The 15,823-nt window shown below is 29.8% G+C and overlaps 1 protein-coding gene across 1 annotated transcript in view; it reads left to right on the top strand.

The window, feature by feature from the left end:
• Positions 1-7,995: 7,995 nt before the first annotated feature.
• Positions 7,996-15,823, top strand: part of LOC117172505 (dedicator of cytokinesis protein 7) — a 204,912-nt gene continuing 197,084 nt past the window's right edge. Inside the window, exon 1 of the mRNA XM_033360513.1 lies at positions 7,996-8,165. The gene's annotated coding sequence lies outside the window, so the exon portion shown is untranslated. The remainder of the gene's footprint in view (positions 8,166-15,823) is intronic.

Genomic DNA, 15,823 nt, shown 5'->3' with positions numbered 1-15,823 from the left:
TATACGCATATAAAGAGGCGCGCGAAGTATTCAAATCATGAGAATCGTCAGCTTCGAGTTTTCAAATTCAGAAGAGGAGAAATGGGTTGCGCGCGCAACCCTGTCATTTAAATCATCTCCAACTATATTCACATGGACATAGCCCTTTGGTAGCATTGGACTACGTCTCGTTTCAGATCTGGGATCACTGGTACCATAATCTAATAAATACAGGGTCTAGCCACTTCAGGGCCCTGATCCGTTCAAGTCACGCAACCGCTTAATTACACCATTTTGTTACATTGACCGCGCAGTTTGAGAATATTAAAAGAATGAATTCAAAAAGAACTTTCAATTGATATATTAGAACATTGGTAAGGAAATAAATCATATTCAGGCCAGAATGTAAGTTTGTAAATATTACTGAATGAGAAGGATTAAAAGTATATACAATTTTGGATATTTATGATGATGAATTTCATTTTAAATATCTCCGCTTGCCAGTGAATGAATAATTCTCAGGTGGAAAATTCTTTCAGAAATATATACGTAAAAGTGACAGAGGTTTGTAATAGAATTACGCTGGTTCGTAAATTTTACAGAAAATTTTGTTAGATCTGTATTTGATCTGGATTGAAAGTAAGACCTATTATTCTTGCATTAATTAGACAATAATTTGTCATACGGTACAATTTGGACATTCTTCTGAATTTACATATATACTTATATGTAAATGTATGCAACATGATAGGGATTTGCCAACATTTATTGTAATTTTGAATAGTCTACTAAGAATAAGAGAGATTTTTAATATGATACAATGTGATTTCATATTATATCTAAAAAGTGGATAGGCAAGAGGGAGTAACTGACAAAACAAAAATTGTGCCTGACAGCAGTGAAAATTTGCGTCAAATTCATATCGCCATTTACAAAAAAAATGAATAAAAATAAATGTACGTACCCTCCCATAGATGTGTAGAGTAACTGAATATAGAGGGAAAAAGTTTAAGAAGAAAAGTTATTCAGTTCGGAGAAAACTTAGTTTTACTTTTGAGATTAGTTTTTTATGGTCTCTGAAAATCGTTTTAATTAAAAAATAATAATTATCACTTTTTAGATGGTGAGATCAACCGAAATATTGTGGCGAGTGTCATAAGAAATAGCTCGATCATAGAAGTCTTGAATTCCAAACTTTTAAAATTGAAGTTTAAAACTTGTCAATTCAAAAATTGTGTATTCAAATGCTCAATAACTTACACGTATAAACTGGAAGGTACTAACACTTTTAAATTGAACAATTTTAAGTGAAATGCAAATAAACTGCAAAACGTAGAACTTTTATCAATTATAGAGTTCAAACATTGAGATTAGTTTCAAAAATATAAATCCACGTTAATATTTTTAATACTATTAATTAAAGAATCAAGCAATGAACTTTAAAAGTTTAGAAAATGATGTTATTTTAAGTAATTTTAAGCTAGACACATTAAAAGTTGAAAAACAATTTTTTTAACTAAACATTTCTTAAATTAGAAGTTAAATTATTTTTATTTTAAATAGTCTAGGCATCCTTCAAATGCTTTAAAATTTTATTTCAAAATGTTGAAAAATCTGGAAGTGGTTTTATATTTTTTCAAATTCAAAATCATTTTTGAATGTTTTGTTAGAACTTTTAAATATATTTTAAAATAAATATTGCATTTTTTTATAACTTTTAGAAAATCCTGCAATTTAAAAAAAATGAAATTTGCATTTATAATTAACAATAGAACATTTATTATTTGTACAAATATAAAAGTAATATTAAGAGATATTTAGAAGTTTTAAAAAGATTCGAATTAAATTTAAAACTTAAAAGAATTTGAAAGACTTACAGTCGAATCTAAAATAAAATTTAGATATTTGCAGATCTCAAACAAAAAATGTAGAATTTTTTAAAAGAATTGTGAAAGACTAAATTTGCTGAATTGTGAAAGACTTAATTTGCTGAATTTTAAAAAATTGTAGGAAAATTTCGATTAATTTAAAAATATATTTATAAGTTCTGAAAAAAATGTTAGCACACTTCGTTTAAATTACTTGAAATAATTTCAAGTTTTTAATTAATTTAGAATCTTTTTTAAACTTCTAAATATCTCTTAAAATTACTCAAACTTTTTCTACAAGAAATAAGTGTTCAATGGTTATTTATGCGTCAAAAATAAAAAATTTCACTTATAAATTAAACACTTTTTAAATAGAACAATTAAAATTGCAACGCTAAAAGATGAAAAGTTCTTCAAAAATCTAAAGATTCAAAGCTTTCTATGTAAACCATTTCAGTTTTAAATTGTTTTCTTTTAAATATTAGGTTTCAATTTACTCGTTTTAAATGAACAGTGAAATATTGCTAAATATTAAATACTTATTCTTTTTCTACATTAAGAAATTTAAAATCAAATGGCATAAAAACGAAATAATTTAGACTCACAATATTTTAAATTCGATAAAAACCTTTAATTATGACTCTGAATGACAAATATATTATTGATAGATCATTAAAATTTTCATTTAAAAATAAAATTATCGGAATAAATGATATATTAATTTCAATTCTTATCAAGACTTTCGGATTGAAACAGTTACAATCTGGAAATTCTAAAATTTTGAACGGATCTAGAATTGTTTAGTCAAATCAATTATTGTTCAGATTTCTATACTTAGAGTACAGATCAATTTTTAAAATAATTTATTTATTACAATTGTCTAAATCTTCAAAACTACACTTTAATTATTTTAAAAACTGTTAAAATCGAACGTGGACAGATTTTTCTTCTGAAAATTCGTAAAATTCCTGGTTTCGCGGTCCGGCGGCTATCCTGTTGTTTATAAAAAAATCTTCGATTTTAAAAACTTCTAATTTTTAATTTTTAACCTTTAAAAGAGCATTTGGAACTTATTTAAATAAAATTATATGCTGAAAAATGAAAAATCTAAACTAGAAAATTTTTAAAGTGAAAGATTTTCGAATTAAGCATTCTAAACTAAATGATATAATAATTTATCAAAATCTCAATTTATTACATTATTTAAAAACGGTTGAAATCGAAGTTTGACAAAATTTTTATTTTTAAAATGTTGTAAAACTCCCGGTAAAAAAATAAATTCACTCTCATTTCCCGGTTTTTCCCAGTCCTATAAAATTTCCGGTCATTTTCCGGTTTTCCATGTTTCCCACTTGACTTCAATTTAATTTTATTTGACACAGATATGTCACTTTTTGTCTGCAGAAAGAGGTTATGTAACACATAACCTGAAATTATAGTTAATCCGTATTTTCCTTTAGCGATATTCAACATTATTATAATAAATTTTATTAGGATTCAAATATTTCTACACCTCAAAAGTACAAGAAATTTTTATTCTTACATTTTTCATTTTAAAATCCCTTATGTTTACCGTCTTACTTATCCAAGATGGAGAAATTAAGCGGTGGGTCCTTATTGGTTCGGTTTTTTTTATTTGCGCGTGTCCAGACCATGTATTTATTAGATCATGACTGGTGCAGTCAAGCACTGATCCCAGATCTGAAACGAGACGTGGTCCAATGCTATGACATGTACATGTCCGTGTGAATATGGTAGGAGACGATATAAATACCTGGGTTGTGCGCGCAACCCATTTTTCCTCTTCTGAATTTGAATACTCGAAAGTGCACGATTGCCGGTCGGTAAACTTCGGCGGTTCTATTTATATATCTCTCTCTGCTTTGAAATAAAATGATACATTTTCAACAAAAAAGATTAAATTTCTACCAAACGAGGTCAATTTCCAACAAAATATATGAACTTTTAACAAAATTATTTAATTTAAAAGTCAAAAAGAATATCATCTACAAAAAAGCTAATTTTTTAACCCAAAAATATCATTTTTCAACCAAAATTTTAATTGTCGACCAAATATTTTAAGTTTCACTTACAGTTGAAGTACTTAGTAAAAAATTTAATTTTTTCTTATTAAGGATTCATAATTATAGTTGAAAATTCAACTATTTGCCTTCAAATTAAATTTTTTGTTAAAAATTTTACCTTTTTGTTAAAATTGCATCTTTTGCAGTTAAAAGTCAACAATTGGATAGAAAGTTAATCTATTTGGTGGACAATTAAAATTTTGGTTGAAAAATCATATTTTTGGGTTAAAAATTCAGCTTTTTTGTAGATGATACTCTTTTTGACTTTAAAATTAAATAATTTTGTTGAAAGTTTATATATTTTGCTGGAAATTGACCTTGTTTGGTAGAAATTTAATCTTTTCGGTTGAAAATGTATCATTTTTGGTCAAAAATGCAATTGTTTGGTTGAAATATGAACTGTACATCTTTTCGGGCTTAAAAATCGGTTATTTCACTAAGAGTTGAATTACTTTGTGAAAAAATACTGTTTTTTTTTCAACATGATTTTATAATTATGCTTAAAAATTTAACTATTTAGTTGAAAGTTTAACTCTTTGATTGAAAACTCATATTTTTCGCTGAAAAAAATCAACTTTTTGTAGATAATTCGTTTTTTTGACTTTAAAATTAAATAATTTCGTTGAAAACTCATGTATTTTGTTTGAAATTTGTCTTTTTTTTGTAGATCATTAATTTTCTTGTTCGAAAATTCATGTTATTGGTTGAGAATTTAACAACTTTATTGAAAATTTATTATTTAGATAAAAAATAATTTTTTTATCTGAAAATGTAACTATTCTAGGATTGATTAAAAATTAATAGTTTTTAACTGGAAATTGAACTATTCAATTTTTGGTTGAAACTTTATCCTGTATATTGTATTAGTTAAAACACCAATTATTTGATAGAAAATTAAAATTTAATTTGTTAAAAAGTAAACTTTTGGGTTGAAAATTGATATATTTTGTTAATTAGATTTTTTCCTAATATTAAAAAAACTGCAAAATAAAAAAATTTCACTAAAACCTTCCGGATTCAAGACTTTCTATTTCGAACCATTCTGTTCAAATTTGTATAGTTTTTAACAGTTGTTTGTAATGGATTGTTTTAAATGAACGGTCATATATTGCTGATAATTAACGAAATTTTCTTTTTTTAATTAAAAAATTTCAAATTGCATGGGTTAAAAATAAAATTTTTTTAGACTGCAATAATATTTCAAGTCATAATCGAAATCAAATAAATTAATTTTCTAACAAATAATTGGTGTTTTAACTAATAAAATTTACAGGATAATGTTTGACCAAAAATGGAATAGTTCAATTTCCAAATAAAAGCTGTGATAAAAAATTGAATTGAACAAGGAAAAAAAACGAATTTTCAACAGAATTGTTAATTTTTCAAGGGAAAAGGTGAATTTTTGACCAAGAAGATTAATGTTCTATAAAACGGAAAAAATTTATTTTCAACAAAGTTGTTAATTGTCGACCAATCAGATGATTTTTCGACAAAGAAAATTAATGATCTACAAAAAAAGACAAATTTTAAACAAAATACATGAATTTTCAACGAAATAATTTAATTTGAAAGCCAAAAAGATGAATTATCTACAAAAAGTTGAATTTCTTAAGCGAAAAATATGAGTTTTTAATCAAAGAGTTAAAATTTCAATCAAATAGTTAAATTTTCAACCACAATTATAAAACCTTGTTAAAAAAACGTATTTTTTTACAAAGTCGTTCAACTCTTAGTGAAATAATCGACTTTTAAACCCATGAAGATGTACAGTTCATATTTTAACCAAACAATTGCATTTTTTACCAAAAATGATACATTTTCAACCAAAAAGATTAAATTTCTACTGAAAAAGGTCAATTTAATTTAAATAATTGTTTTAATTTTAAAGTCAAAAAGAGTATTATCTACAAAAAAGCTGAATTTTTAACCTAATTTAAAGGCAAATAGTTGAATTTTCAACTATAATTATGAATCCTTAATAAGAAAAAATTAATTTTTTACTAAGTAGTTCAAGTTTAAGTGAATAATCGAATTTTCCACCCAAAAATTATAATTTTAATTTTTAACAATATATAGTTGCATTTACAAACAATGACTTTGCAACCAAAAAATATTTACAGTTGATAATTCAACCGAAAAATGTAATTTTTAATCAAAAAGTATAAATTTTCCACAAAGAAATTTAATTTCTACAAAGAAAGACGAATTGTTAACAACATACATGATTTTTTAACCCAAAATGGTATAGATTAAATGTCAGTTTCAAAAATGCATTTTCAGCGAAAGAGATGAACCTTCAAATAAAAGAAATAAAAATTTTGACAAAGCAGTTAAACTTTTGATAGAAAAGAGGACTCTTTTACAAAATAGTTACATTTTCAACAAAATAATTAACTTTTCAATCAAATAATTGAGTTTTCATCCAAACGAAATGAATTCCAAAATCACCAATTTCTTTAATTTCTTTCAAATGCGAATCAAGATTTAAATAAGATTATTATAATATAACATAATTATAATATTATCATTAATAATATATGTATATATATAATAGTTTTAATATTTATATAATTTATATTTTATACTTGAAATAACGTAACCTCAAAGTACACGCATACAAAGAGGCGCGTGAAGTATTTAAATCATGAGAATCGCCAGCCCAGCATCGAAATCTGGAAATATTAAAATCCCAATCTCTTCATATTATTTCAAAGCAGAGAGAGATATATAAATAGAACCGCCGAAGTTTACCGACCGCCAATCGTGCACCTTCGAGTTTTCAAATTCAGAACAGGAGAAATGGGTTGCGCGCGCAACCCAGGCATTTATATCGTCTCCTACCATATTCACACGGACATATACATGTCATATGTTTGGACCACGTCTCGTTTCAGATCTGAGATCACTACAGTCAAGTGCGGCTGAGCGATCAGCGCCAAACAGCTGTGAGTCACCTTGCTGTTCAAATCATGTGGTTTGCTCTACCACTTTACTCTCATTTTTCAGCAGTTACTTAATTTGTTTCGAAAAAATAGACAGCAAGCGCATATCCAACAACCGTGAAACCCCTTTCGGCGTCGGGAAAATCTTCAGAGTGCATTTTTAAAACCTCAAATGCGAATGATTAACGACCTCTGGTAAATTTTGAGTGTTTCATAGATTTCGCGATTTTCGTGCGCCCCGTTTCAACAGCCTTAAAGGACACAAATCTCTCTGACTATCTCTTATTTAAATATAGCTGGCAGATAGCCTGAAACGGGCCAGACTATTTCGCCTGAGAATCTACTGAGCTTTTGTATCGGTAGAGAGCATACGGATTAAAGTTTTCAATTTTTTGGATATATCTGGTCTTGCCAGTTTCCCAAAATTTCGCAAAATACTCAATCGGCCCTTCCAAAAAACAAAAAGCATTTTAAAAACCTCCGGTAACACATGCAAACTATAGGGTAGACGGGCACTGTTATCCCATCAGAGGTACGGCCATTTTAAATTTGTATGGCCTAATGAGAATACTTATCACTGCCGCCGACTTGCTAAGAAGACCGGCGCGGAAACAGATACGCGCTGACCGGCTGAAGCTATTCTTCAAAATTAAATATTTTTTTCAATTTTTAACAAAAAATCTCGAGAGCTGCTCAGCAATCACCGACAAACGATTCCCCTGAAAAATTTGTAAAATATTAACAATTAGAGCACTAGTAAACATCTTAATTGTTAATGTGAAGTTGGGATCCCAAAATTAAAATATTCATAACTTTTACAAGTTTTACCGTCTAACGCCGAAAGAAGACCTACAAACACCGTCATAGGATTACAAACAAACTAAATTTAATTTTATAAATTCGGGGTTTTATCTTCACAGGCGTATCTAGAAAGTATCTTAAAATAATCCAGATTTCCGGTAGGGCAGCTTCTTCTCAGTGGTATTCCCCAGTCAGTTCAAATCCGCCGCTCGAAATCCAATTAAGATGGAAGGATCGACGGGTCGCACTACGGAACTATCTGATTAGTTAATTTTTTTCTTACTTGCGCGTGGCGAGTCCGTAGTTTGTTGCATCATGGGTGATGGATCTGCATCCAACAACAATCCAAAACGTAACCTAGTAGATTGTCGTAAACAATGCAATTGTTTTGTAAGTAACGACATTAGTTTTTTAAGTGCACATGGGTGTGTTTATTTAACAGAGAAGAAAGACGAATATGATTATTACAATTCTGGGTTTCAAGTTCTAAGGTGGGTATTTTTAGTTTTATTTTCTTAAAAAACATGACCACCTGAGTCAGGCACATATCTTTGCGATCATATATTTGGACATTTTTTCAGTATTCACTGAAAGTCGTGTTTAAAATTTGTGACTGTGGCACACACATGTTTGATAATTGAAGAGTTCACTCTAATTGCATGTAGTATCTTGGGAAATAATTAGGACTCAAAATAAGTAGAAGCAATGTACGTTGCAATCAAATATAATCAGAACGATTAGAATGCATGCTACACGAATACTGCTACCAATCCATTAGAAAGATCTAATTCCTAAAACGTCCTATATCTGACATAAACTCAGTGTAAACCCTACCGATAGAAATCTCAGAGTATACGCTAAAGATTCTCAAGGCTCTAAGAAATTCTCCGCAGGCATTCAGGTAGATATAATTAAAGGTCCGGGTAGCTCGTTTAAATGCTTTTAAGGCTTTAAAATGTCCTTTCCGAAATTGAAATAAAAATATGATCATAAATAAAAAGCAGAGAGGTTGAAACCGAAATAAGAATTCGATCATAAATAACAAGAAGAGAGGCTATAACAATAGAGTAGCCGACACTCAAGGGTCCTTTGTTAAGCTTTCGGATTAAAATTTGGAAATAGATTTTCTTAAATTTCATTGTTAACAGCCTAAAACATAATAATTCGGAATCTACGGGTTTCGATGATTTCAGATATCTAAAAAATTTTTTTAAATTTGAATTAATACAACGTCCCTTCTAGAAATAATCAATTAAGATTAATAAGAAACGATGGAAATAATATCTTAATTGTTCTGAATCGTGTTTCTTAATTGTACCAAAACGATTGACAACGATTGAGTTTTTTGCATTTCCAATTGTTTTCAATCGGGACTTGGAATTTGGCACGTGATGGCAGCACTCGTATAGCGGGAATTATTTTAAAACAGTTATTCACTTTTTTGGAATAATATCAATTTTAAACAGTATATATTACGAAAGAAAGTGAATAAGAAATTTCTAGATAATTTTTACCAGAAGAAAGTGGTTCTACGACAAAAATGTGCTAATAGTATTATACATTGAAAATATAAAATCAGATACGTGATACAAATAAGAAAGTTAATTTTATATTAGTGAAAGCAGAATAATTGTTCATTCTTTATTTTTATTATGCGCTCTAAGATCATTTATTGTAGTGAACATTTTATAAGGGGTTATAGGTTTTAAAATCGGTAGACAAAAAAAAAATTAAACGAATATTTTTAAAACGTTTAACTTCAGAAAATCGATTGAAGTATTATTTTATTATTCAAAAAAATTCTAGGCTGTTATTAATTGAATGAAGTTAATGAATTAAAAAATACTATTAGAGATAAAAGATTTTTTTATCAGGAAATAATAAAAAACTTTTTACTAATTCAACTTTCTCAATTGACCAGTAAATTTACATTTTTGTATTATTCGCAAGCTAGCCACTAAAATCGAAGAAAAAATTTGGAATCATTTCCTAGTTTTAAAAAATGTACACAGAATAGAGCAACAGAATAAAACTCAAAGTTTATGTTTTTTAAGGTAAAAATTTTTTATTTAAATTATTTAAGACTAAATTCCAAATTAAACCATTCAAAGTTGAAGTTTTTCGAACACTGAGCATTTTAAATATATAACTAAAACATTTAAAACCAGCTATTTCGAGTTCAAACGTTTAGTAATGTGTGTAAAAATTACAAGCCACCTATAGACAGTTCTACTAAACAAAGCATTCAGAATTGTACAGTATGGATTCAGAAGACTGTAACTTTGTTTATTTTAAAATTATGCCCTGTGGAATTGGAGTATGAAAAATGTACTTTTTTAATCTTATTGCGATTGGATTTAAATAAGTAAAAAATCAGAGACTTAAAAAATAACATTTTAAAATTCAGGCTCCTAAGCTGCCTAATTTAAAAATTAATAATTTTTTAATTTTAGCATTTCAAACTCAGTTTCAAAAATATTTTTTAATTGAAAATCAAACTTATTTTTTGATGTGCTAAAACTTAGAAAAATGTTCATACTTTTATATGAAAGTTTATGATTTTAAGATTAGGCATAGACAAACCAAAATATTTTAAATATTTAAAACTATATTCTTTCAAGAATTTCAAATCAAACTTATTTAAAAATTGAGCATTCTTATATTGCAAAAAACTTAAAAGTATAGGATAAGTTTTTCTATTAAAAATTTAAAAAATTTGAATGAGTTACCTACAATTTATTTGGTCCGAGTTTCTAAATATTGACGCCATCTTACAAGCGGTTTTTTACTCTTTCAAACAAACAAATGTCAACAATGTGAAAATAAAGTAAATAAACGTTTTACAACAAACCCTCTAATTTAAACTATTACTTGATAATCACACTATATCACTTACACATCCATGAAACGGCATGATTTTTCCATGTTGTTGTATCTCAGATACTATCGATTTTTAATTCGGTATACCGCCTGAACAAACGTTCTAATTTTTGTTCTTAAAATTTTTGTTAAATTATTAAAAATGTAATTTCTAACCAATAAAAGCGTGCACGTCATGTGTGTTATAAACGAAAACTGCACAGGGTGCATTGCATGCAAGTGCATTTACTCAATTCAATACGATTGAATACGATTGGAAACAATTGACACAATCAGCAACAATTTAAACCGATTCAACTTTTGATCACTCTTAATCGTTGCAAATCGTTTCCAATCGATTATTTCTAGAAATTTAAAATGGAGAGTCGGGTTAGTGATGGGCAATTACTGTAAATAACTCTGTCCGGCCGGTACGTGGCGAATACAAAAGAACCATTATATGACCGTCGCATCACTCTTTAAAGGACCACTAGAAGGAGCTTGAAAAGGATCCAAATCTCTCTGACTATCTCTGAGACTAAATCATTCAAATCGAACCTGCAAATAGTCTCAAACCGGCCAGGCGATTTCGCTTGAGAATACTCCAAGATTTCTATCGGTAGGGAATACACATTTCATGAAATTTCTAGACAGTTCATGGAATTCCAGCGGATTGCGTAATGATCAAAAGTTCCAATATCTGTCTACGATTAGTCTATAATCCAGGTATCTGGTTGACTGATTCCCGAAAAAATCGTACTTCCTATTTATTTAATGAGAAATCTCTGTTAAGCTGTCCCTTTTGACATATCAAAAATGCTAGAACAGATCAATTGCCAAACCGGTTTTTTTTAAACAGTTCCAAAAGTTACATTTGCGTGGACGGATAATTCCCATTGCAATTGTGAGAGAAATGTCCAACAGAGAAAAGAAAAAAGACAAAATTATGAGAAAATTGTGTTAAAATAATCCGCTACCTTCCACTGGTTTCGAGTTATGATACATAGATAAATCCCCATCTTTACATTTTCATCAAGAGAAGGTATTCGATTTATGTGAAATTTGACCCCCTCCATCCGTTTTTGCCAAATGTCCACGTTTTGAGACCCCATGAATTCGAGAAACAGGTTTTGACGAATCTGTCTGTCTGGCTGGGTCTGTGTGTTGATGTTTGTCGGTAGATTTTTAGTTTGTCAGCACGATAACTTTCTTAATAATTGACAGATTGGATTGGCCTTTGGTATACTATTTTAGTGTCCTAAAATAAAGGTCAATTTCGTTAGCCACCATTTTGGGTGAAAATTCAAAAAGTGAGCGTATTTTGAAAATTTTTTTGACCACTTTTCCTCAAAATTCAAATATTGTATGTTAGGATGTTCATAGTATTCAATCGGACGAACAATTTATCCTTATGAATTTTTTCTATGAAATCAAAATTTACCAGAGTTAAAGCATTTACAAAATTTCAAAAAACACCTTAAAATCAACCTTTTTAGCCAAATAACGCACGATATGGAAAAAGGTCAAGAGAAGAAAAATATTTCTTTTCTAATGCCGTACAAGACTGTTTTAACAACTTTTTGAATTTTTTTGAAAAATCGAAAATTAAAATTTTGACATCAAAAAATAATGGAAAATTAAAAATTACATTTTGCGGTTAAACTGTCCAAAATAGGTGAAAAGATGACTAGACAAAAGTTCTGCATTTTAAAAAGACCTACAAATTTGATTTAAATCACTTTTTGATAGCATTCTTATTCTGTATTTTGATTGCGAAAAACGATATTAACAATAAAAGAATCAGCCCGTTGCGTGGGCACATTCTCATCACAACTAATGTTTTTTAATTTTCTTATCTGTCTCATGTGTGGGTTTAAAAAAAATTTACTTTTTCTAAAATGTTCTTAATGCTATTTTTCACAATTCGAACAAAAAACAGAATTACCGAAACATTATTCAGGACAAATTAATTAATTCATATATTCTCATCAAGAGTAGGTATTAGATGTGTGTAACATTTGACCCCCCCCCCATTTTTGTCAAATGTTAACGTTTTGAGACCTCCTGAATCCGAAACAGGTTTTTACTAATGTGGCTGTGTCCGTCCGTGGATGTTTTTTTTTGTTAGCACGATAACTTTCAAAAGAATTAACTGATTGGATTTTTCTTTGGTAAATTCTTTTACTATCTTCAAATGAAAGTCGAGTTCGTTAGACAGCCATTTTGGATAAGTATTCAAAAAGTGAGCACATTTTGAATATTTTTTAAACCACTTTTTTTTTCAAAATTCAAAATTTTTTTCTACGGATGTTTATAGTATTCGAAAAGACAAACAATTTATCTTAATGACTTTTTTGATAAAAGCAAAATTTCCCACAGTTATAGCATTTACAAAATTTCAAAAAACACAGTATAATGAACATTTTAGGTCAAAGAATGCATATTGTGAATGATAATGATCATTAGTTAAGGATATTCCAATATTAGACAATATACAAAAAAAAATTTGTTACAAACAAATTATTTGTTGAAAACTTTTTCTACGATTTTCCATAAATACTTGGTTTTACATTCTCATCATTTATGATTGAGAAAGTATTAGAATTGTCGGAAATTTGGCATCACAGTTTTTCAACGGATCTCCACGTTTTGAGACCCCCTGAATCCGAAAATCAGATTTTTACGATGGCGTCTGTCTGTCTGTCCGGCCGTCCGTAAACACGATAACTCTCGAAAAAATGAACGAATCAAATCCATCTTTAGCACACTTTTTTAAGGTCCCAAAAGAAAGGACGAGTTCGTGAACCAACTATTTTTGATAAACATTCAAAAAGTGAGTGCATTTTGAAAATTTTTTAGATTTCTTTTTTTCTGAATTTGAAAATTCAATGTACGGATATTTATAGTATTAAAAAGAACAAACAATTTAGCCTCATGACTTTTTTCGACCAAAAGAAAATTATCAGAGTTATAGCGTTTTCAAAATTTTTTAAATCAACCAAAAATCAAAATTTTAAGCCAAAAAACGCACGATATGAAAAAAATTCAAGAGAAGACAAAAATTTCTTTTTGAAAGCGCTGCAAGATTATCATAACAAATTTTTGAATTTTCTTCAAAAATCGAAAATTCAACTATCTAATAAGGGCTTTATACTACTCTTTCTTTTCATTCTCCTTGGCTGTAATGTTTTTGTCAGCTGGTTTCGAGAATTAGATAAATATTATATTTTTCAGTCACAAATAATTTAAGTATCAATCGGAAAAAAGGAATTTTCGACAAACAAAAATAAATTTCAAATAAAAAATTGTTTCAGTTTCCACAAGTGATGAATTTTCAACCAAACTGTTCAGTGTTCAAAATCTTTTTCTTCCTAAAGTATCGCGATGGTGGGTACTGCGTAGTGTTCGCAGTGCAAACCTTGCATCTTGTTGAAGAAGACTGTATCGCCAACGCTTGACTCAGCCGAAACAATAGGCCCCCTGACGGCAGGGTTAAGGAACTGGATGCAAACCCTGTGTTAGCTTTTACCCGGGTTTTATATTATCTTGTCACAGAGCGGAATAGTTCTTCATGCCACTTAATACTTTTTCACCTCCTCGGTAGTGATAGGTGGGCATTCTTCCAGGAAGTTAGGTGGCTGAACTTCGTAGACTCTTATACAAAATGCTTCGACTTCCTCTGGTTTAGGTGGATGGTCGACCATAACTGATGGGTCTTTGAAGATTCGAGATGGGTCAGAGAAAAACGGTTGGTTTTCTCTGTCCCACGTCTCTCTACGCTGTAGACATCATCTAGCGTCAGATAGCACCCGTATTCCATGCCAGATTTGATCTAGTTAGTCACGCACTGAATGTAATATGCCTACTGTCTTGTCTAGCATATCTTTCGAATGAGTTCAAGCATTCGTCTTTTGGTCTTACGATTAGCCGTTGGTTTTGTTTTACGATTTGCATCCGCCAAAACTCTCGCTGTATTATACACACCAATATTGATTTCCAGAGTGTGCTCTTCCTCTATTGGATGCCTGCCCACGGTTGGTCTCAGTATTGCCTATCTTTCTCTGTTGTCAGCGTGTTCTGGCTTACATAGCCCCTTGTCTTGTGTTGTTCGTCGTGATTTCACAGAAATTGATGCGCAAGGTGCGATGGCTCAGATTGTTTCTGGTACCACAGAGCATGCATTCGCGTCATGTAACCTCTTCATTCAGGGGCTATACTGGTATCATAGCACTCTAGCAGGTTGTCATTGATTAGATCCGCCCATCTAAAAGTTTCGAGATTCCGTGGGTCTATCGCATTTCCTCTGTCTTGATTGACTCCCTCAACTCTAGGGTGGTTGGCATTGTACATCTCACGCCGTCAAGGTGGTCGCCGGATATTGAGCCTTGAATGTCTTCACAACAGGATTATTCTGGGTACAGCACATAGAGTTGCAAATGGAAGAGACCCTGTTCCTGTCGTGGTACAATTGTCTATTAGCTGGTTTGAGAAAACGTAATAAAAATAATAGATCTTTCTATTTAGCTTCTTTGATACCAACTTGAGGAAATTTTTTAATATTTAAGTTCTGTTTGTTGCATACATCCGCATTATTTTTAGAATAGGTAAAACATTCACCACTACTACTGTATTTCTTATACGTAAAGAAGAATTTAGTAGGCTTGAAAATTAACTTAACGCACTTTTGAATTTAAAAAACAGAATCTTTTGATTTTTAGCACACTTACTTTTCCTTTTATTCTCTTCTCACCTGTTTCGTCGTGATTTTCTTTTTAAACCATGGTTGCTGGTAAATGTAAAAGTTGTTGTAAAATTAACAGTCATACGGGGCATTATTCCTCAACTGCCCCAACTCAAAAAGTCATGTTTTTCGATTGTCTCTAAATTCTGTGAATATGTTCGCCTACACAACAGTAGTTAATCCACAAACTTATAGACCAGGATTACCAACCCTCCCCAAGTGAGGGGGGGTTCAATTTTCAACCCCAATGCCTGCAGGGGTAGGTTCAAACGCCTGTAACTTCCTTTCTAATTACGCGATTTAAAATTTTTATGAGGGTTTTGGAAAGTGCTTTTTACACGCTTTCATCCTATTTTATTATTTATAACAAAAAAAATTGTTTAAACAATTTTTTCAATAAATCAATTTTTTATTTAACTTTTTTTCGCAATTTAGGCATGTACGATTTTTTTTTAAAATAGTCTCAAAAGAAAGCTTGACTTTTTTACTATGAAAAATGTCTAATAAGAAAATGGACAAATTGAAATTCATTGAGTTACAGAGCCGGTT

The sequence above is a fragment of the Belonocnema kinseyi genome, chromosome 5, assembly GCF_010883055.1.
Source record: "Belonocnema kinseyi isolate 2016_QV_RU_SX_M_011 chromosome 5, B_treatae_v1, whole genome shotgun sequence".
Lineage (NCBI taxonomy): Eukaryota > Metazoa > Arthropoda > Insecta > Hymenoptera > Cynipidae > Belonocnema > Belonocnema kinseyi.
This window is presented reverse-complemented; position numbering and strand designations above follow the sequence as displayed.